The following is a 20,277-nucleotide window of genomic DNA, read 5'->3' as shown; positions in this document are numbered from 1 at the left end:
TTAGAGTTAAGGTGAGGGTTTAGGGTAAGTGTTATGGTTAGGGTTAGAGTTAGAGTTAGGGTTCGGGTGAATTTTCAGTTAATAGTGAGGGTTAGGGTAAGGGTTAGTGTTAAGGTTAGAGTTAGGATTAAGATTAGTGTTAGGGTTAGGTTTAGGGTCAGGGTTAGGTTAGGGGTAAGGTTAGGGTTAAGGCTATATTTACGGTCAGGGGTAGTGCTAGGTTAGGGTTAGGGTTCGGTTTAGAGTTAGAGTTAGTGCTAGGGTTTAGGGTTAGGTTTAGGGTCAGCTTTAGAGTTATTGTTAGGGTTAGGGTTAGGGTAGAGTTAAGGTTAGGGTTAACTTTAAAGTTAAGTAAGGGTTACGTTTAGGTCAGTGTTAGCGTTATTATTAGAGATAGGGTTACGTTTAAGGAAAGGGTTAGGGTTCGTGTGAGGGTTAGCGTTAGGTTTACAGTTAAGCCGATGTTTTACGGTGTTATGGTTAGGGCCAGGGTTAGAGTTAGGGTTAGGGTTAGGTTTAGGTGTAGGGCTAGAGTGAGGGGATAGTTTAGGGTTAGGTTTAGAGTGAAGGTTAAGTTAACATTAGTGTTAGGGTAAATATTAGAGTTAGGTGTTTGTGTTAAGGTTAGGATCAGGTTAGGGTTAGGTTTAGGGTTGGTGTTAGGGTTAGGTTTTGGTTTTTGTGTTAAGGTTAGGGTCAGGTTTAGGGTAGCTTTAGGGTTAGGGTTTGGTTTAGGGTTGTGGTTAGGGTGAAGTTGAAGTTAAGGGTGAGGTTTGAGCTTAGCCTTAGCCTTAGGGGTTAGGGTTAGGTTTAAGGTTCGGATTAGGTTTAGGGTTAAGATCACTTTTAGGGTTAGGGTAAGTGTTAGGGTTAAGTGTTGGTTAGGTTTAGGGCTATTTTAAGGTCAGAGACAAGATGAGGTTAGGGGTAGGTTTAGGTTTAGATGTTTGTGTGAGGGTTAGTGCTAGGTTTCCATTTAAGCTGAGGGTATAGGGTAAGTTTTAGGGTTAGAGATAGAGTTAGGGCCAGGGTTAGGTTTAAGTTTAGGGTTAGGGTTAGGTTTATGGTTAGGATTAGGGTTAGAGTCAGAGTTGGGGGATATTTAGTATTATGTTTGGTTTTAGGGTTAGGGTTAGGGTGAAGTTTATGTTAAGTGTGAGGGTTAGGGTTAGGTTTTGGGTTAGGGTTAGGTTTAAGGCTAGAGTGAGGGGATAGTTTAGGGTTAGGTTTAGTTTTAGGGTTAGGCTTAGGTTTAGGGTGAAGGTTAAGATTAGGTTTAGAGTAAATATTAGAGTTAGGTGTTTGGGTTAATGTTAGGATCAGGTTAGGGTTAGGTTTAGGGTGAGTGTTAGGGTTAGGGTTAGGTTTTGGTGTTTGGATTAATGTTAGGGTCAGGTTTAGGGTTAGCTTTAGGGTTAGGGTTCGGGTTAGGGTTAGGGTTAGGGGGAAGTTTAAGTTGAGGGTGAGGGTTGAGCTTAGCCTTAGCATTAGGGTTTAGGGCTAAGGTTAGGATTAGGTTTAGGGTTAAGATTAGCTTCAGGGTTAGGGTAAGTGTTAGGGTTAAGTCATGGTTAGGTTTAGGGCTAGTTTAAGGTTAGAGATAAGTTTAGGTTAAGGGTAAGGTTTAGGTTTCGATGTTAGTGTGAGGGTTAGTGTTAGGTTTCCATTTAAGCTGAGCGTGTAGGGTAAGTTTTAGGGTTAGAGATAGAGTTAGGGTCAGGGCTAGGTTTCAGTTAAGAGTTAGGGTTCAGTTTATGCTTAGGATTAGGTTTAGGGCCAGAGTTCGGAGGTATTTAGTATTATGATTAGTTTTAGGGTTAGGGTGAAGTTTATGTTAAGTGGGAGGGTTAGAGTTAGGGTTAGGTTTAGGTTTAGGGCTAGAGTGAGGGGATAGTTTAGGGTTAGGTTTAGTTTTAGAGTTAGGCTTAGGTTTAGGGTGAAGGTTAAGATTAAGGTTAGGATAAACATTAGAGCTAGGGGTTTGGGTTAAGGTTAGGATCAGGTTAGGGTTAGGTTTAGGGTTAGTGTTAGGGTTAGTGTTACGTTTTGCTGTTTAGATTAAGGTTAGGGTCAGGTTAGGGTTAGCTTTAGGGTTAGGGTTCGGTTTAGGGTTAGGGTTAGGGTGAAGTTTAAGTCAAGAGTGAGGGTTGAGCTTAGACTTAGCGTTAGGGTTTAGGGTTAAAGTTAGGATTAGGTTTAGGGTTAAGATTAGTTTTAGGGTTAGGGTAAGTTTTAGGGTTAAGTCATGGTTAGGTTTAGGGCTAGTTTAAAGTTAGAGATAAGGGTAGGTTAAGGGTACGGTTTAGGTTTAGATGTTATTGTGAGGGTTAGTGTTAGGTTTCCATTTAAGCTGAGTGTGTAGGGTAAGTTTTAGGGTTAGGATTAGGGTTAGAGATAGAGTTAGGGTCAGGGTTCAGTTTACGTTTAGAGTTAGGGTTAGGCTTATGGTTAGGATTAGGGTTAAGGTCAGAGTTGGGGGAGATTTCGTATTATGTTTAGTTGTAGGGTTAGGGTTGGAGTGAAGTTTATGTTAAGTGTGAGGGTTAGGGTTAGTTTTAGGGGTTGGGTTCAGGTTAGGGTCAGGGTGAGGGTTTTGGTTAGGTTTAGGGTTAGGGTTAGGGTTAGAGTTAGGTTTAGGGTTAGCTTTAGTTTTGGTTAGGGTTAGGATTTGAATGAAGTTAGGGTAGGTTTAGGTTTATGGGTAGGATGAAATTTTGGTTAAAGGTGAGGGTTCGGTTTAGGGTTAGGGTTAGAGTTATTGTTAGGGTTAGGTTTGAGTTTATGGTAGGTTTAAAGTTAGGGTTAAGGTTAGGTTAGGGTTATGGTCGGTGTTAAGAGTAGGATTAGGTTTAGGGTGAGGGTAAAGATCAGAGTTATTGTAAGGTTTATTTTTAGTTTTACAGGTGCACCAAGGTTAAGGTTACGGTTTGGTATATGGGTAGGGATAGGTTTAGAGTTAGGGTGAGCATTAGGTTAGGGATAGGGTGAAGTTTAAGATCGGGTGAGGGTTAGGGATAGGGTTATGGCTAAGGTTTGGTTTAGTTTTCAGGTTAGTGTTAAGGTTGTTTTTCGTGTTAGGGTTAAGTTTACGGGTTCTGTTTACTTTTAGGGTGAGGGATAGATTTTAGGTTAGGGTTAAGTTTAGTGTTACGGTTCGGGTTAGGGTCACGGTTTGTGTTAGGCTTTGTGGTTGGGGTGAGGGTTAGGTTTAGGGCTAGGGTTGGGTAAGTTTAGGATTATGGTTATGGTAAGGTGTTAGGGGTTAGAGTTTTAATTTAGGCTGAGTGTTTGGGTGAGGGTCCCGGTTAGTCATTGTGGTTCTGGTCATGCTTAGTTTTCGTTTATGGTTAGGGTTAGGTTTATGATCAGGTTTAGGGTTAGTGTTAGAGTTAGGGTGAGAGTTAGGGTTAAGGTTTGGGTTAGGCTTTGGTGTTAGGGGTTAGGGTTTGGGTTAGAGTTATCGTTACGGCTTAGGGTTTCTCTTCAGTGTTAGGGTTAGGGTTAGGGAGAGCATTAGGGTTAGGGTTGGGGGATATGGTTAGGGGTTAGGGTGAGGGTTATGGTTAGTTTTACAGTTAAGGTGAGGGTTTAGAGTAAGTGTTATGTTTAGGGTTGCAGTTAGGGTTAGGTTTAGGGTTAGGGTTAGGTGTAGCGTAAGTTTTCGGTTTAGATTCAGGTTTCGAATTAGAATTAGTGTTCTATTTAAGATCAAGGTTAGAGTTAGGGTTAGTGTTATGATTAGGTCTACGGTTAGGATTAGGATTAGGTCTAGACTTCGGTTCAGGGCTAATGTAAGGCTAAGTTTTAGGGTTACAGGTGGAGTTGCATTATGGTTAGAGTTTGGTTTAAGGTTAGGGTTTGGGTTAGGTTTAGGTTTAGGGTTAAGGTTAGGGTTAGGGTTGGATGAAGTTTAGGATGGCGTGAGGGTTACTCTTAGGGTTAGGGCTAGAGTTTGATTTTGTGTTCAGGTTAGTGTTAAGGTTAGGTTTAAAGTTCGGGTTAGGGTTAGCAGTTATCTTTAGGGTTAGTGTTAGGTTTAGGTTTAGGGTTAGAGTTACATTTAGGTTCAGGGTGAGGGTTAAGGTAAGGGTTAGCATTACGGTGAGGATTATACTTAGTGTTAGAGGTTAGGTTCATGGTTAGGATAGGGTTAAGTTTAGGGTGAATGTTAGGGTTAGTGTTAGATTCGGGTTACTGTTCGTGTTTGGGTTAGGGTTAGGGATAAGTTTAGGGATAGTGTTAGGTTTAGGGTTGGGGATACGGTTCGGGGTTAGGGTGAGGGTTAGCATTAGGTTTAGAGTTAAGGTGAGGGTTTAGGGTAAGTGTTATGGTTAGGGTTAGAGTTAGAGTTAGGGTTCGGGTGAATTTTCAGTTAATAGTGAGGGTTAGGGTAAGGGTTAGTGTTAAGGTTAGAGTTAGGATTAAGATTAGTGTTAGGGTTAGGTTTAGGGTCAGGGTTAGGTTAGGGGTAAGGTTAGGGTTAAGGCTATATTTACGGTCAGGGGTAGTGCTAGGTTAGGGTTAGGGTTCGGTTTAGAGTTAGAGTTAGTGCTAGGGTTTAGGGTTAGGTTTAGGGTCAGCTTTAGAGTTATTGTTAGGGTTAGGGTTAGGGTAGAGTTAAGGTTAGGGTTAACTTTAAAGTTAAGTAAGGGTTACGTTTAGGTCAGTGTTAGCGTTATTATTAGAGATAGGGTTACGTTTAAGGAAAGGGTTAGGGTTCGTGTGAGGGTTAGTGTTAGGTTTACAGTTAAGCCGATGTTTTACGGTGTTAACGGTTAGGGCCAGGGTTAGAGTTAGGGTTAGGGTTAGGTTTAGGTGTAGGGCTAGAGTGAGGGGATAGTTTAGGGTTAGGTTTAGAGTGAAGGTTAAGTTAACATTAGTGTTAGGGTAAATATTAGAGTTAGGTGTTTGTGTTAAGGTTAGGATCCGGTTAGGGTTAGGTTTAGGGTTGGTGTTAGGGTTAGGTTTTGGTTTTTGTGTTAAGGTTAGGGTCAGGTTTAGGGTAGCTTTAGGGTTAGGGTTTGGTTTAGGGTTGTGGTTAGGGTGAAGTTGAAGTTAAGAGTGAGGTTTGAGCTTAGCCTTAGCCTTAGGGGTTAGGGTTAGGTTTAAGGTTCGGATTAGGTTTAGGGTTAAGATCACTTTTAGGGTTAGGGTAAGTGTTAGGGTTAAGTGTTGGTTAGGTTTAGGGCTATTTCAAGGTCAGAGACAAGATGAGGTTAGGGGTAGGTTTAGGTTTAGATGTTTGTGTGAGGGTTAGTGCTAGGTTTCCATTTAAGCTGAGGGTGTAGGGTAAGTTTTAGGGTTAGAGATAGAGTTAGGGCCAGGGTTAGGTTTAAGTTTAGGGTTAGGGTTAGGTTTATGGTTAGGATTAGGGTTAGAGTCAGAGTTGGGGGATATTTAGTATTATGTTTGGTTTTAGGGTTAGGGTTAGGGTGAAGTTTATGTTAAGTGTGAGGGTTAGGGTTAGGTTTTGGGTTAGGGTTAGGTTTAAGGCTAGAGTGAGGGGATAGTTTAGGGTTAGGTTTAGTTTTAGGGTTAGGCTTAGGTTTAGGGTGAAGGTTAAGATTAGGTTTAGAGTAAATATTAGAGTTAGGTGTTTGGGTTAATGTTAGGATCAGGTTAGGGTTAGGTTTAGGGTGAGTGTTAGGGTTAGGGTTAGGTTTTGGTGTTTGGATTAATGTTAGGGTCAGGTTTAGGGTTAGCTTTAGGGTTAGGGTTCGGGTTAGGGTTAGGGTTAGGGGGAAGTTTAAGTTGAGGGTGAGGGTTGAGCTTAGCCTTAGCATTAGGGTTTAGGGCTAAGGTTAGGATTAGGTTTAGGGTTAAGATTAGCTTCAGGGTTAGGGTAAGTGTTAGGGTTAAGTCATGATTAGGTTTAGGGCTAGTTTAAGGTTAGAGATAAGTTTAGGTTAAGGGTAAGGTTTAGGTTTCGATGTTAGTGTGAGGGTTAGTGTTAGGTTTCCATTTAAGCTGAGCGTGTAGGGTAAGTTTTAGGGTTAGAGATAGAGTTAGGGCCAGGGTTAGGTTTAAGTTTAGGGTTAGGGTTAGGTTTATGGTTAGGAGTAGGGTTAGAGTCAGAGTTGGGGGATATTTAGTATTATGTTTGGTTTTAGGGTTAGGGTTAGGGTGAAGTTTATGTTAAGTGTGAGGGTTAGGGTTAGGTTTTGGGTTAGGGTTAGGTTTAAGGCTAGAGTGAGGGGATAGTTTAGGGTTAGGTTTAGTTTTAGGGTTAGGCTTAGGTTTAGGGTGAAGGTTAAGATTAGGTTTAGAGTAAATATTAGAGTTAGGTGTTTGGGTTAATGTTAGGATCAGGTTAGGGTTAGGTTTAGGGTGAGTGTTAGGGTTAGGGTTAGGTTTTGGTGTTTGGATTAATGTTAGGGTCAGGTTTAGGGTTAGCTTTAGGGTTAGGGTTCGGGTTAGGGTTAGGGTTAGGGGGAAGTTTAAGTTGAGGGTGAGGGTTGAGCTTAGCCTTAGCATTAGGGTTTAGGGCTAAGGTTAGGATTAGGTTTAGGGTTAAGATTAGCTTCAGGGTTAGGGTAAGTGTTAGGGTTAAGTCATGGTTAGGTTTAGGGCTAGTTTAAGGTTAGAGATAAGTTTAGGTTAAGGGTAAGGTTTAGGTTTCGATGTTAGTGTGAGGGTTAGTGTTAGGTTTCCATTTAAGCTGAGCGTGTAGGGTAAGTTTTAGGGTTAGAGATAGAGTTAGGGTCAGGGCTAGGTTTCAGTTAAGAGTTAGGGTTCAGTTTATGCTTAGGATTAGGTTTAGGGCCAGAGTTGGGGGATATTTAGTATTATGTTTGGTTTTAGGGTTAGGGTTAGGGTGAAGTTTATGTTAAGTGTGAGGGTTAGGGTTAGGTTTTGGGTTAGGGTTAGGTTTAAGGCTAGAGTGAGGGGATAGTTTAGGGTTAGGTTTAGTTTTAGGGTTAGGCTTAGGTTTAGGGTGAAGGTTAAGATTAGGTTTAGAGTAAATATTAGAGTTAGGTGTTTGGGTTAATGTTAGGATCAGGTTAGGGTTAGGTTTAGGGTGAGTGTTAGGGTTAGGGTTAGGTTTTGGTGTTTGGATTAATGTTAGGGTCAGGTTTAGGGTTAGCTTTAGGGTTAGGGTTCGGGTTAGGGTTAGGGTTAGGGGGAAGTTTAAGTTGAGGGTGAGGGTTGAGCTTAGCCTTAGCATTAGGGTTTAGGGCTAAGGTTAGGATTAGGTTTAGGGTTAAGATTAGCTTCAGGGTTAGGGTAAGTGTTAGGGTTAAGTCATGGTTAGGTTTAGGGCTAGTTTAAGGTTAGAGATAAGTTTAGGTTAAGGGTAAGGTTTAGGTTTCGATGTTAGTGTGAGGGTTAGTGTTAGGTTTCCATTTAAGCTGAGCGTGTAGGGTAAGTTTTAGGGTTAGAGATAGAGTTAGGGTCAGGGCTAGGTTTCAGTTAAGAGTTAGGGTTCAGTTTATGCTTAGGATTAGGTTTAGGGCCAGAGTTCGGAGGTATTTAGTATTATGATTAGTTTTAGGGTTAGGGTGAAGTTTATGTTAAGTGGGAGGGTTAGAGTTAGGGTTAGGTTTAGGTTTAGGGCTAGAGTGAGGGGATAGTTTAGGGTTAGGTTTAGTTTTAGAGTTAGGCTTAGGTTTAGGGTGAAGGTTAAGATTAAGGTTAGGATAAACATTAGAGCTAGGGGTTTGGGTTAAGGTTAGGATCAGGTTAGGGTTAGGTTTAGGGTTAGTGTTAGGGTTAGTGTTACGTTTTGCTGTTTAGATTAAGGTTAGGGTCAGGTTAGGGTTAGCTTTAGGGTTAGGGTTCGGTTTAGGGTTAGGGTTAGGGTGAAGTTTAAGTCAAGAGTGAGGGTTGAGCTTAGACTTAGCGTTAGGGTTTAGGGTTAAAGTTAGGATTAGGTTTAGGGTTAAGATTAGTTTTAGGGTTAGGGTAAGTTTTAGGGTTAAGTCATGGTTAGGTTTAGGGCTAGTTTAAAGTTAGAGATAAGGGTAGGTTAAGGGTACGGTTTAGGTTTAGATGTTATTGTGAGGGTTAGTGTTAGGTTTCCATTTAAGCTGAGTGTGTAGGGTAAGTTTTAGGGTTAGGATTAGGGTTAGAGATAGAGTTAGGGTCAGGGTTCAGTTTACGTTTAGAGTTAGGGTTAGGCTTATGGTTAGGATTAGGGTTAAGGTCAGAGTTGGGGGAGATTTCGTATTATGTTTAGTTGTAGGGTTAGGGTTGGAGTGAAGTTTATGTTAAGTGTGAGGGTTAGGGTTAGTTTTAGGGGTTGGGTTCAGGTTAGGGTCAGGGTGAGGGTTTTGGTTAGGTTTAGGGTTAGGGTTAGGGTTAGAGTTAGGTTTAGGGTTAGCTTTAGTTTTGGTTAGGGTTAGGATTTGAATGAAGTTAGGGTAGGTTTAGGTTTATGGGTAGGATGAAATTTTGGTTAAAGGTGAGGGTTCGGTTTAGGGTTAGGGTTAGAGTTATTGTTAGGGTTAGGTTTGAGTTTATGGTAGGTTTAAAGTTAGGGTTAAGGTTAGGTTAGGGTTATGGTCGGTGTTAAGAGTAGGATTAGGTTTAGGGTGAGGGTAAAGATCAGAGTTATTGTAAGGTTTATTTTTAGTTTTACAGGTGCACCAAGGTTAAGGTTACGGTTTGGTATATGGGTAGGGATAGGTTTAGAGTTAGGGTGAGCATTAGGTTAGGGATAGGGTGAAGTTTAAGATCGGGTGAGGGTTAGGGATAGGGTTATGGCTAAGGTTTGGTTTAGTTTTCAGGTTAGTGTTAAGGTTGTTTTTCGTGTTAGGGTTAAGTTTACGGGTTCTGTTTACTTTTAGGGTGAGGGATAGATTTTAGGTTAGGGTTAAGTTTAGTGTTACGGTTCGGGTTAGGGTCACGGTTTGTGTTAGGCTTTGTGGTTGGGGTGAGGGTTAGGTTTAGGGCTAGGGTTGGGTAAGTTTAGGATTATGGTTATGGTAAGGTGTTAGGGGTTAGAGTTTTAATTTAGGCTGAGTGTTTGGGTGAGGGTCCCGGTTAGTCATTGTGGTTCTGGTCATGCTTAGTTTTCGTTTATGGTTAGGGTTAGGTTTATGATCAGGTTTAGGGTTAGTGTTAGAGTTAGGGTGAGAGTTAGGGTTAAGGTTTGGGTTAGGCTTTGGTGTTAGGGGTTAGGGTTTGGGTTAGAGTTATCGTTACGGCTTAGGGTTTCTCTTCAGTGTTAGGGTTAGGGTTAGGGAGAGCATTAGGGTTAGGGTTGGGGGATATGGTTAGGGGTTAGGGTGAGGGTTATGGTTAGTTTTACAGTTAAGGTGAGGGTTTAGAGTAAGTGTTATGTTTAGGGTTGCAGTTAGGGTTAGGTGTAGGGTTAGGGTTAGGTGTAGCGTAAGTTTTCGGTTTAGATTCAGGTTTCGAATTAGAATTAGTGTTCTATTTAAGATCAAGGTTAGAGTTAGGGTTAGTGTTATGATTAGGTCTACGGTTAGGATTAGGATTAGGTCTAGACTTCGGTTCAGGGCTAATGTAAGGCTAAGTTTTAGGGTTACAGGTGGAGTTGCATTATGGTTAGAGTTTGGTTTAAGGTTAGGGTTTGGGTTAGGTTTAGGTTTAGGGTTAAGGTTAGGGTTAGGGTTGGATGAAGTTTAGGATGGCGTGAGGGTTACTCTTAGGGTTAGGGCTAGAGTTTGATTTTGTGTTCAGGTTAGTGTTAAGGTTAGGTTTAAAGTTCGGGTTAGGGTTAGCAGTTATCTTTAGGGTTAGTGTTAGGTTTAGGTTTAGGGTTAGAGTTACATTTAGGTTCAGGGTGAGGGTTAAGGTAAGGGTTAGCATTACGGTCAGGATTATACTTAGTGTTAGAGGTTAGGTTCATGGTTAGGATAGGGTTAAGTTTAGGGTGAATGTTAGGGTTAGTGTTAGATTCGGGTTACTGTTCGTGTTTGGGTTAGGGTTAGGGATAAGTTTAGGGATAGTGTTAGGTTTAGGGTTGGGGATACGGTTCGGGGTGAGGGTGAGGGTTAGCATTAGGTTTAGAGTTAAGGTGAGGGTTTAGGGTAAGTGTTATGGTTAGGGTTAGAGTTAGAGTTAGGGTTCGGGTGAATTTTCAGTTAATAGTGAGGGTTAGGGTAAGGGTTAGTGTTAAGGTTAGAGTTAGGATTAAGATTAGTGTTAGGGTTAGGTTTAGGGTCAGGGTTAGGTTAGGGGTAAGGTTAGGGTTAAGGCTATATTTACGGTCAGGGGTAGTGCTAGGTTAGGGTTAGGGTTCGGTTTAGAGTTAGAGTTAGTGCTAGGGTTTAGGGTTAGGTTTAGGGTCAGCTTTAGAGTTATTGTTAGGGTTAGGGTTAGGGTTAGGGTAGAGTTAAGGTTAGGGTTAACTTTAAAGTTAAGTAAGGGTTACGTTTAGGTCAGTGTTAGCGTTATTATTAGAGATAGGGTTACGTTTAAGGAAAGGGTTAGGGTTCGTGTGAGGGTTAGCGTTAGGTTTACAGTTAAGCCGATGTTTTACGGTGTTAACGGTTAGGGCCAGGGTTAGAGTTAGGGTTAGGGTTAGGTTTAGGTGTAGGGCTAGAGTGAGGGGATAGTTTAGGGTTAGGTTTAGAGTGAAGGTTAAGTTAACATTAGTGTTAGGGTAAATATTAGAGTTAGGTGTTTGTGTTAAGGTTAGGATCCGGTTAGGGTTAGGTTTAGGGTTGGTGTTAGGGTTAGGTTTTGGTTTTTGTGTTAAGGTTAGGGTCAGGTTTAGGGTAGCTTTAGGGTTAGGGTTTGGTTTAGGGTTGTGGTTAGGGTGAAGTTGAAGTTAAGAGTGAGGTTTGAGCTTAGCCTTAGCCTTAGGGGTTAGGGTTAGGTTTAAGGTTCGGATTAGGTTTAGGGTTAAGATCACTTTTAGGGTTAGGGTAAGTGTTAGGGTTAAGTGTTGGTTAGGTTTAGGGCTATTTCAAGGTCAGAGACAAGATGAGGTTAGGGGTAGGTTTAGGTTTAGATGTTTGTGTGAGGGTTAGTGCTAGGTTTCCATTTAAGCTGAGGGTGTAGGGTAAGTTTTAGGGTTAGAGATAGAGTTAGGGCCAGGGTTAGGTTTAAGTTTAGGGTTAGGGTTAGGTTTATGGTTAGGATTAGGGTTAGAGTCAGAGTTGGGGGATATTTAGTATTATGTTTGGTTTTAGGGTTAGGGTTAGGGTGAAGTTTACGTTAAGTGTGAGGGTTAGGGTTAGGTTTTGGGTTAGGGTTAGGTTTAAGGCTAGAGTGAGGGGATAGTTTAGGGTTAGGTTTAGTTTTAGGGTTAGGCTTAGGTTTAGGGTGAAGGTTAAGATTAGGTTTAGAGTAAATATTAGAGTTAGGTGTTTGGGTTAATGTTAGGATCAGGTTAGGGTTAGGTTTAGGGTGAGTGTTAGGGTTAGGGTTAGGTTTTGGTGTTTGGATTAATGTTAGGGTCAGGTTTAGGGTTAGCTTTAGGGTTAGGGTTCGGGTTAGGGTTAGGGTTAGGGGGAAGTTTAAGTTGAGGGTGAGGGTTGAGCTTAGCCTTAGCATTAGGGTTTAGGGCTAAGGTTAGGATTAGGTTTAGGGTTAAGATTAGCTTCAGGGTTAGGGTAAGTGTTAGGGTTAAGTCATGATTAGGTTTAGGGCTAGTTTAAGGTTAGAGATAAGTTTAGGTTAAGGGTAAGGTTTAGGTTTCGATGTTAGTGTGAGGGTTAGTGTTAGGTTTCCATTTAAGCTGAGCGTGTAGGGTAAGTTTTAGGGTTAGAGATAGAGTTAGGGTCAGGGTTAGGTTTCAGCTTAGAGTTAGGGTTCGGTTTATGCTTAGGATTAGGTTTAGGGCCAGAGTTGGGAGATATTTAGTATTATGATTAGTTTTAGGGTTAGGGTGAAGTTTATGTTAAGTGGGAGGGTTAGAGTTAGGGTTAGGTTTAGGTTTAGGGCTAGAGTGAGGGGATAGTTTAGGGTTAGGTTTAGTTTTAGAGTTAGGCTTAGGTTTAGGGTGAAGGTTAAGATTAAGGTTAGGATAAACATTAGAGCTAGGGGTTTGGGTTAAGTTAGGATCAGGTTAGGGTTAGGTTTAGGGTTAGTGTTAGGGTTAGTGTTACGTTTTGCTGTTTAGATTAAGGTTAGGGTCAGGTTAGGGTTAGCTTTAGGGTTAGGGTTCGGTTTAGGGTTAGGGTTAGGGTGAAGTTTAAGTCAAGAGTGAGGGTTGAGCTTAGACTTAGCGTTAGGGTTTAGGGTTAAAGTTAGGATTAGGTTTAGGGTTAAGATTAGTTTTAGGGTTAGGGTAAGTTTTAGGGTTAAGTCATGGTTAGGTTTAGGGCTAGTTTAAGGTTAGAGATAAGGTTAGGTTAAGGGTACGGTTTAGGTTTAGATGTTATTGTGAGGGTTAGTGTTAGGTTTCCATTTAAGCTGAGTGTGTAGGTTAAGTTTTAGGGTTAGGATTAGGGTTAGAGATAGAGTTAGGGTCAGGGTTCAGTTTACGTTTAGAGTTAGGGTTAGGCTTATGGTTAGGATTAGGGTTAAGGTCAGAGTTGGGGGAGATTTCGTATTATGTTTAGTTGTAGGGTTAGGGTTGGAGTGAAGTTTATGTTAAGTGTGAGGGTTAGGGTTAGTTTTAGGGGTTGGGTTCAGGTTAGGGTCAGGGTGAGGGTTTTGGTTAGGTTTAGGGTTAGGGTTAGGGTTAGAGTTAGGTTTAGGGTTAGCTTTAGTTTTGGTTAGGGTTAGGATTTGAATGAAGTTAGGGTAGGTTTAGGTTTATGGGTAGGATGAAATTTTGGTTAAAGGTGAGGGTTCGGTTTAGGGTTAGGGTTAGAGTTATTGTTAGGGTTAGGTTTGAGTTTATGGTAGGTTTAAAGTTAGGGTTAAGGTTAGGTTAGGGTTATGGTCGGTGTTAAGAGTAGGATTAGGTTTAGGGTGAGGGTAAAGATCAGAGTTATTGTAAGGTTTATTTTTAGTTTTACAGGTGCACCAAGGTTAAGGTTACGGTTTGGTATATGGGTAGGGATAGGTTTAGAGTTAGGGTGAGCATTAGGTTAGGGATAGGGTGAAGTTTAAGATCGGGTGAGGGTTAGGGATAGGGTTATGGCTAAGGTTTGGTTTAGTTTTCAGGTTAGTGTTAAGGTTGTTTTTCGTGTTAGGGTTAAGTTTACGGGTTCTGTTTACTTTTAGGGTGAGGGATAGATTTTAGGTTAGGGTTAAGTTTAGTGTTACGGTTCGGGTTAGGGTCACGGTTTGTGTTAGGCTTTGTGGTTGGGGTGAGGGTTAGGTTTAGGGCTAGGGTTGGGTAAGTTTAGGATTATGGTTATGGTAAGGTGTTAGGGGTTAGAGTTTTAATTTAGGCTGAGTGTTTGGGTGAGGGTCCCGGTTAGTCATTGTGGTTCTGGTCATGCTTAGTTTTCGTTTATGGTTAGGGTTAGGTTTATGATCAGGTTTAGGGTTAGTGTTAGAGTTAGGGTGAGAGTTAGGGTTAAGGTTTGGGTTAGGCTTTGGTGTTAGGGGTTAGGGTTTGGGTTAGAGTTATCGTTACGGCTTAGGGTTTCTCTTCAGTGTTAGGGTTAGGGTTAGGGAGAGCATTAGGGTTAGGGTTGGGGGATATGGTTAGGGGTTAGGGTGAGGGTTATGGTTAGTTTTACAGTTAAGGTGAGGGTTTAGAGTAAGTGTTATGTTTAGGGTTGCAGTTAGGGTTAGGTGTAGGGTTAGGGTTAGGTGTAGCGTAAGTTTTCGGTTTAGATTCAGGTTTCGAATTAGAATTAGTGTTCTATTTAAGATCAAGGTTAGAGTTAGGGTTAGTGTTATGATTAGGTCTACGGTTAGGATTAGGATTAGGTCTAGACTTCGGTTCAGGGCTAATGTAAGGCTAAGTTTTAGGGTTACAGGTGGAGTTGCATTATGGTTAGAGTTTGGTTTAAGGTTAGGGTTTGGGTTAGGTTTAGGTTTAGGGTTAAGGTTAGGGTTAGGGTTGGATGAAGTTTAGGATGGCGTGAGGGTTACTCTTAGGGTTAGGGCTAGAGTTTGATTTTGTGTTCAGGTTAGTGTTAAGGTTAGGTTTAAAGTTCGGGTTAGGGTTAGCAGTTATCTTTAGGGTTAGTGTTAGGTTTAGGTTTAGGGTTAGAGTTACATTTAGGTTCAGGGTGAGGGTTAAGGTAAGGGTTAGCATTACGGTCAGGATTATACTTAGTGTTAGAGGTTAGGTTCATGGTTAGGATAGGGTTAAGTTTAGGGTGAATGTTAGGGTTAGTGTTAGATTCGGGTTACTGTTCGTGTTTGGGTTAGGGTTAGGGATAAGTTTAGGGATAGTGTTAGGTTTAGGGTTGGGGATACGGTTCGGGGTGAGGGTGAGGGTTAGCATTAGGTTTAGAGTGAAGGTGAGGGTTTAGGGTAAGTGTTATGGTTAGGGTTAGAGTTAGAGTTAGGGTTCGGGTGAATTTTCAGTTAATAGTGAGGGTTAGGGTAAGGGTTAGTGTTAAGGTTAGAGTTAGGATTAAGATTAGTGTTAGGGTTAGGTTTAGGGTCAGGGTTAGGTTAGGGGTAAGGTTAGGGTTAAGGCTATATTTACGGTCAGGGGTAGTGCTAGGTTAGGGTTAGGGTTCGGTTTAGAGTTAGTGCTAGGGTTTAGGGTTAGGTTTAGGGTCAGCTTTAGAGTTATTGTTAGGGTTAGGGTTAGGGTAGAGTTAAGGTTAGGGTTAACTTTAAAGTTAAGTAAGGGTTACGTTTAGGTCAGTGTTAGCGTTATTATTAGAGATAGGGTTACGTTTAAGGAAAGGGTTAGGGTTCGTGTGAGGGTTAGCGTTAGGTTTACAGTTAAGCCGATGTTTTACGGTGTTATGGTTAGGGCCAGGGTTAGAGTTAGGGTTAGGGTTAGGTTTAGGTGTAGGGCTAGAGTGAGGGGATAGTTTAGGGTTAGGTTTAGAGTGAAGGTTAAGTTAACATTAGTGTTAGGGTAAATATTAGAGTTAGGTGTTTGTGTTAAGGTTAGGATCAGGTTAGGGTTAGGTTTAGGGTTGGTGTTAGGGTTAGGTTTTGGTTTTTGTGTTAAGGTTAGGGTCAGGTTTAGGGTAGCTTTAGGGTTAGGGTTTGGTTTAGGGTTGTGGTTAGGGTGAAGTTGAAGTTAAGGGTGAGGTTTGAGCTTAGCCTTAGCCTTAGGGGTTAGGGTTAGGTTTAAGGTTCGGATTAGGTTTAGGGTTAAGATCACTTTTAGGGTTAGGGTAAGTGTTAGGGTTAAGTGTTGGTTAGGTTTAGGGCTATTTCAAGGTCAGAGACAAGATGAGGTTAGGGGTAGGTTTAGGTTTAGATGTTTGTGTGAGGGTTAGTGCTAGGTTTCCATTTAAGCTGAGGGTATAGGGTAAGTTTTAGGGTTAGAGATAGAGTTAGGGCCAGGGTTAGGTTTAAGTTTAGGGTTAGGGTTAGGTTTATGGTTAGGATTAGGGTTAGAGTCAGAGTTGGGGGATATTTAGTATTATGTTTGGTTTTAGGGTTAGGGTTAGGGTGAAGTTTACGTTAAGTGTGAGGGTTAGGGTTAGGTTTTGGGTTAGGGTTAGGTTTAAGGCTAGAGTGAGGGGATAGTTTAGGGTTAGGTTTAGTTTTAGGGTTAGGCTTAGGTTTAGGGTGAAGGTTAAGATTAGGTTTAGAGTAAATATTAGAGTTAGGTGTTTGGGTTAATGTTAGGATCAGGTTAGGGTTAGGTTTAGGGTGAGTGTTAGGGTTAGGGTTAGGTTTTGGTGTTTGGATTAATGTTAGGGTCAGGTTTAGGGTTAGCTTTAGGGTTAGGGTTCGGGTTAGGGTTAGGGTTAGGGGGAAGTTTAAGTTGAGGGTGAGGGTTGAGCTTAGCCTTAGCATTAGGGTTTAGGGCTAAGGTTAGGATTAGGTTTAGGGTTAAGATTAGCTTCAGGGTTAGGGTAAGTGTTAGGGTTAAGTCATGGTTAGGTTTAGGGCTAGTTTAAGGTTAGAGATAAGTTTAGGTTAAGGGTAAGGTTTAGGTTTCGATGTTATTGTGAGGGTTAGTGTTAGGTTTCCATTTAAGCTGAGCGTGTAGGGTAAGTTTTAGGGTTAGAGATAGAGTTAGGGTCAGGGCTAGGTTTCAGTTAAGAGTTAGGGTTCGGTTTATGCTTAGGATTAGGTTTAGGGCCAGAGTTCGGAGGTATTTAGTATTATGATTAGTTTTAGGGTTAGGGTGAAGTTTATGTTAAGTGGGAGGGTTAGAGTTAGGGTTAGGTTTAGGTTTAGGGCTAGAGTGAGGGGATAGTTTAGGGTTAGGTTTAGTTTTAGAGTTAGGCTTAGGTTTAGGGTGAAGGTTAAGATTAAGGTTAGGATAAACATTAGAGCTAGGGGTTTGGGTTAAGGTTAGGATCAGGTTAGGGTTAGGTTTAGGGTTAGTGTTAGGGTTAGTGTTACGTTTTGCTGTTTAGATTAAGGTTAGGGTCAGGTTAGGGTTAGCTTTAGGGTTAGGGTTCGGTTTAGGGTTAGGGTTAGGGTGAAGTTTAAGTCAAGAGTGAGGGTTGAGCTTAGACTTAGCGTTAGGGTTTAGGGTTAAAGTTAGGATTAGGTTTAGGGTTAAGATTAGTTTTAGGGTTAGGGTAAGTTTTAGGGTTAAGTCATGGTTAGGTTTAGGGCTAGTTTAAGGTTAGAGATAAGGGTAGGTTAAGGGTACGGTTTAGGTTTAGATGTTATTGTGAGGGTTAGTGTTAGGTTTCCATTTAAGCTGAGTGTGTAGGGTAAGTTTTAGGGTTAGGATTAGGGTTAGAGATAGAGTTAGGGTCAGGGTTCAGTTTACGTTTAGAGTTAGGGTTAGGCTTATGGTTAGGATTAGGGTTAAGGTCAGAGTTGGGGGAGATTTCGTATTATGTTTAGTTGTAGGGTTAGGGTTGGAGTGAAGTTTATGTTAAGTGTGAGGGTTAGGGTTAGTTTTAGGGGTTGGGTTCAGGTTAGGGTCAGGGTGAGGGTTTTGGTTAGGTTTAGGGTTAGGGTTAGAGTTAGGTTTAGGGTTAGCTTTAGTTTTGGTTAGGGTTAGGATTTGAATGAAGTTAGGGTAGGTTTAGGTTTATGGGTAGGATGAAATTTTGGTTAAAGGTGAGGGTTCGGTTTAGGGTTAGGGTTAGAGTTATTGTTAGGGTTAGGTTTGAGTTTATGGTAGGTTTAAAGTTAGGGTTAAGGTTAGGTTAGGGTTATGGTCGGTGTTAAGAGTAGGATTAGGTTTAGGGTGAGGGTAAAGATCAGAGTTATTGTAAGGTTTATTTTTAGTTTTACAGGTGCACCAAGGTTAAGGTTACGGTTTGGTATATGGGTAGGGATAGGTTTAGAGTTAGGGTGAGCATTAGGTTAGGGATAGGGTGAAGTTTAAGATCGGGTGAGGGTTAGGGATAGGGTTATGGCTAAGGTTTGGTTTAGTTTTCAGGTTAGTGTTAAGGTTGTTTTTCGTGTTAGGGTTAAGTTTACGGGTTCTGTTTACTTTTAGGGTGAGGGATAGATTTTAGGTTAGGGTTAAGTTTAGTGTTACGGTTCGGGTTAGGGTCACGGTTTGTGTTAGGCTTTGTGGTTGGGGTGAGGGTTAGGTTTAGGGCTAGGGTTGGGTAAGTTTAGGATTATGGTTATGGTAAGGTGTTAGGGGTTAGAGTTTTAATTTAGGCTGAGTGTTTGGGTGAGGGTCCCGGTTAGTCATTGTGGTTCTGGTCATGCTTAGTTTTCGTTTATGGTTAGGGTTAGGTTTATGATCAGGTTTAGGGTTAGTGTTAGAGTTAGGGTGAGAGTTAGGGTTAAGGTTTGGGTTAGGCTTTGGTGTTAGGGGTTAGGGTTTGGGTTAGAGTTATCGTTACGGCTTAGGGTTTCTCTTCAGTGTTAGGGTTAGGGTTAGGGAGAGCATTAGGGTTAGGGTTGGGGGATATGGTTAGGGGTTAGGGTGAGGGTTATGGTTAGTTTTACAGTTAAGGTGAGGGTTTAGAGTAAGTGTTATGTTTAGGGTTGCAGTTAGGGTTAGGTGTAGGGTTAGGGTTAGGTGTAGCGTAAGTTTTCGGTTTAGATTCAGGTTTCGAATTAGAATTAGTGTTCTATTTAAGATCAAGGTTAGAGTTAGGGTTAGTGTTATGATTAGGTCTACGGTTAGGATTAGGATTAGGTCTAGACTTCGGTTCAGGGCTAATGTAAGGCTAAGTTTTAGGGTTACAGGTGGAGTTGCATTATGGTTAGAGTTTGGTTTAAGGTTAGGGTTTGGGTTAGGTTTAGGTTTAGGGTTAAGGTTAGGGTTAGGGTTGGATGAAGTTTAGGATGGCGTGAGGGTTACTCTTAGGGTTAGGGCTAGAGTTTGATTTTGTGTTCAGGTTAGTGTTAAGGTTAGGTTTAAAGTTCGGGTTAGGGTTAGCAGTTATCTTTAGGGTTAGTGTTAGGTTTAGGTTTAGGGTTAGAGTTACATTTAGGTTCAGGGTGAGGGTTAAGGTAAGGGTTAGCATTACGGTGAGGATTATACTTAGTGTTAGAGGTTAGGTTCATGGTTAGGATAGGGTTAAGTTTAGGGTTAATGTTAGGGTTAGTGTTAGATTCGGGTTACTGTTCGTGTTTGGGTTAGGGTTAGGGATAAGTTTAGGGATAGTGTTAGGTTTAGGGTTGGGGATACGGTTCGGGGTTAGGGTGAGGGTTAGCATTAGGTTTAGAGTTAAGGTGAGGGTTTAGGGTAAGTGTTATGGTTAGGGTTAGAGTTAGAGTTAGGGTTCGGGTGAATTTTCAGTTAATAGTGAGGGTTAGGGTAAGGGTTAGTGTTAAGGTTAGAGTTAGGATTAAGATTAGTGTTAGGGTTAGGTTTAGGGTCAGGGTTAGGTTAGGGGTAAGGTTAGGGTTAAGGCTATATTTACGGTCAGGGGTAGTGCTAGGTTAGGGTTAGGGTTCGGTTTAGAGTTAGAGTTAGTGCTAGGGTTTAGGGTTAGGTTTAGGGTCAGCTTTAGAGTTATTGTTAGGGTTAGGGTTAGGGTAGAGTTAAGGTTAGGGTTAACTTTAAAGTTAAGTAAGGGTTACGTTTAGGTCAGTGTTAGCGTTATTATTAGAGATAGGGTTACGTTTAAGGAAAGGGTTAGGGTTCGTGTGAGGGTTAGTGTTAGGTTTACAGTTAAGCCGATGTTTTACGGTGTTAACGGTTAGGGCCAGGGTTAGAGTTAGGGTTAGGGTTAGGTTTAGGTGTAGGGCTAGAGTGAGGGGATAGTTTAGGGTTAGGTTTAGAGTGAAGGTTAAGTTAACATTAGTGTTAGGGTAAATATTAGAGTTAGGTGTTTGTGTTAAGGTTAGGATCCGGTTAGGGTTAGGTTTAGGGTTGGTGTTAGGGTTAGGTTTTGGTTTTTGTGTTAAGGTTAGGGTCAGGTTTAGGGTAGCTTTAGGGTTAGGGTTTGGTTTAGGGTTGTGGTTAGGGTGAAGTTGAAGTTAAGGGTGAGGTTTGAGCTTAGCCTTAGCCTTAGGGGTTAGGGTTAGGTTTAAGGTTCGGATTAGGTTTAGGGTTAAGATCACTTTTAGGGTTAGGGTAAGTGTTAGGGTTAAGTGTTGGTTAGGTTTAGGGCTATTTTAAGGTCAGAGACAAGATGAGGTTAGGGGTAGGTTTAGGTTTAGATGTTTGTGTGAGGGTTAGTGCTAGGTTTCCATTTAAGCTGAGGGTATAGGGTAAGTTTTAGGGTTAGAGATAGAGTTAGGGCCAGGGTTAGGTTTAAGTTTAGGGTTAGGGTTAGGTTTATGGTTAGGATTAGGGTTAGAGTCAGAGTTGGGGGATATTTAGTATTATGTTTGGTTTTAGGGTTAGGGTTAGGGTGAAGTTTATGTTAAGTGTGAGGGTTAGGGTTAGGTTTTGGGTTAGGGTTAGGTTTAAGGCTAGAGTGAGGGGATAGTTTAGGGTTAGGTTTAGTTTTAGGGTTAGGCTTAGGTTTAGGGTGAAGGTTAAGATTAGGTTTAGAGTAAATATTAGAGTTAGGTGTTTGGGTTAATGTTAGGATCAGGTTAGGGTTAGGTTTAGGGTGAGTGTTAGGGTTAGGGTTAGGTTTTGGTGTTTGGATTAATGTTAGGGTCAGGTTTAGGGTTAGCTTTAGGGTTAGGGTTCGGGTTAGGGTTAGGGTTAGGGGGAAGTTTAAGTTGAGGGTGAGGGTTGAGCTTAGCCTTAGCATTAGGGTTTAGGGCTAAGGTTAGGATTAGGTTTAGGGTTAAGATTAGCTTCAGGGTTAGGGTAAGTGTTAGGGTTAAGTCATGGTTAGGTTTAGGGCTAGTTTAAGGTTAGAGATAAGTTTAGGTTAAGGGTAAGGTTTAGGTTTCGATGTTATTGTGAGGGTTAGTGTTAGGTTTCCATTTAAGCTGAGCGTGTAGGGTAAGTTTTAGGGTTAGAGATAGAGTTAGGGTCAGGGC

The sequence above is a fragment of the Elephas maximus genome (genome assembly GCF_024166365.1).
Source record: "Elephas maximus indicus isolate mEleMax1 chromosome Y unlocalized genomic scaffold, mEleMax1 primary haplotype SUPER_Y_unloc_1, whole genome shotgun sequence".
Classification (NCBI taxonomy): Eukaryota; Metazoa; Chordata; class Mammalia; order Proboscidea; family Elephantidae; genus Elephas; species Elephas maximus.
Note: the sequence above shows the minus strand (reverse complement) of the source record.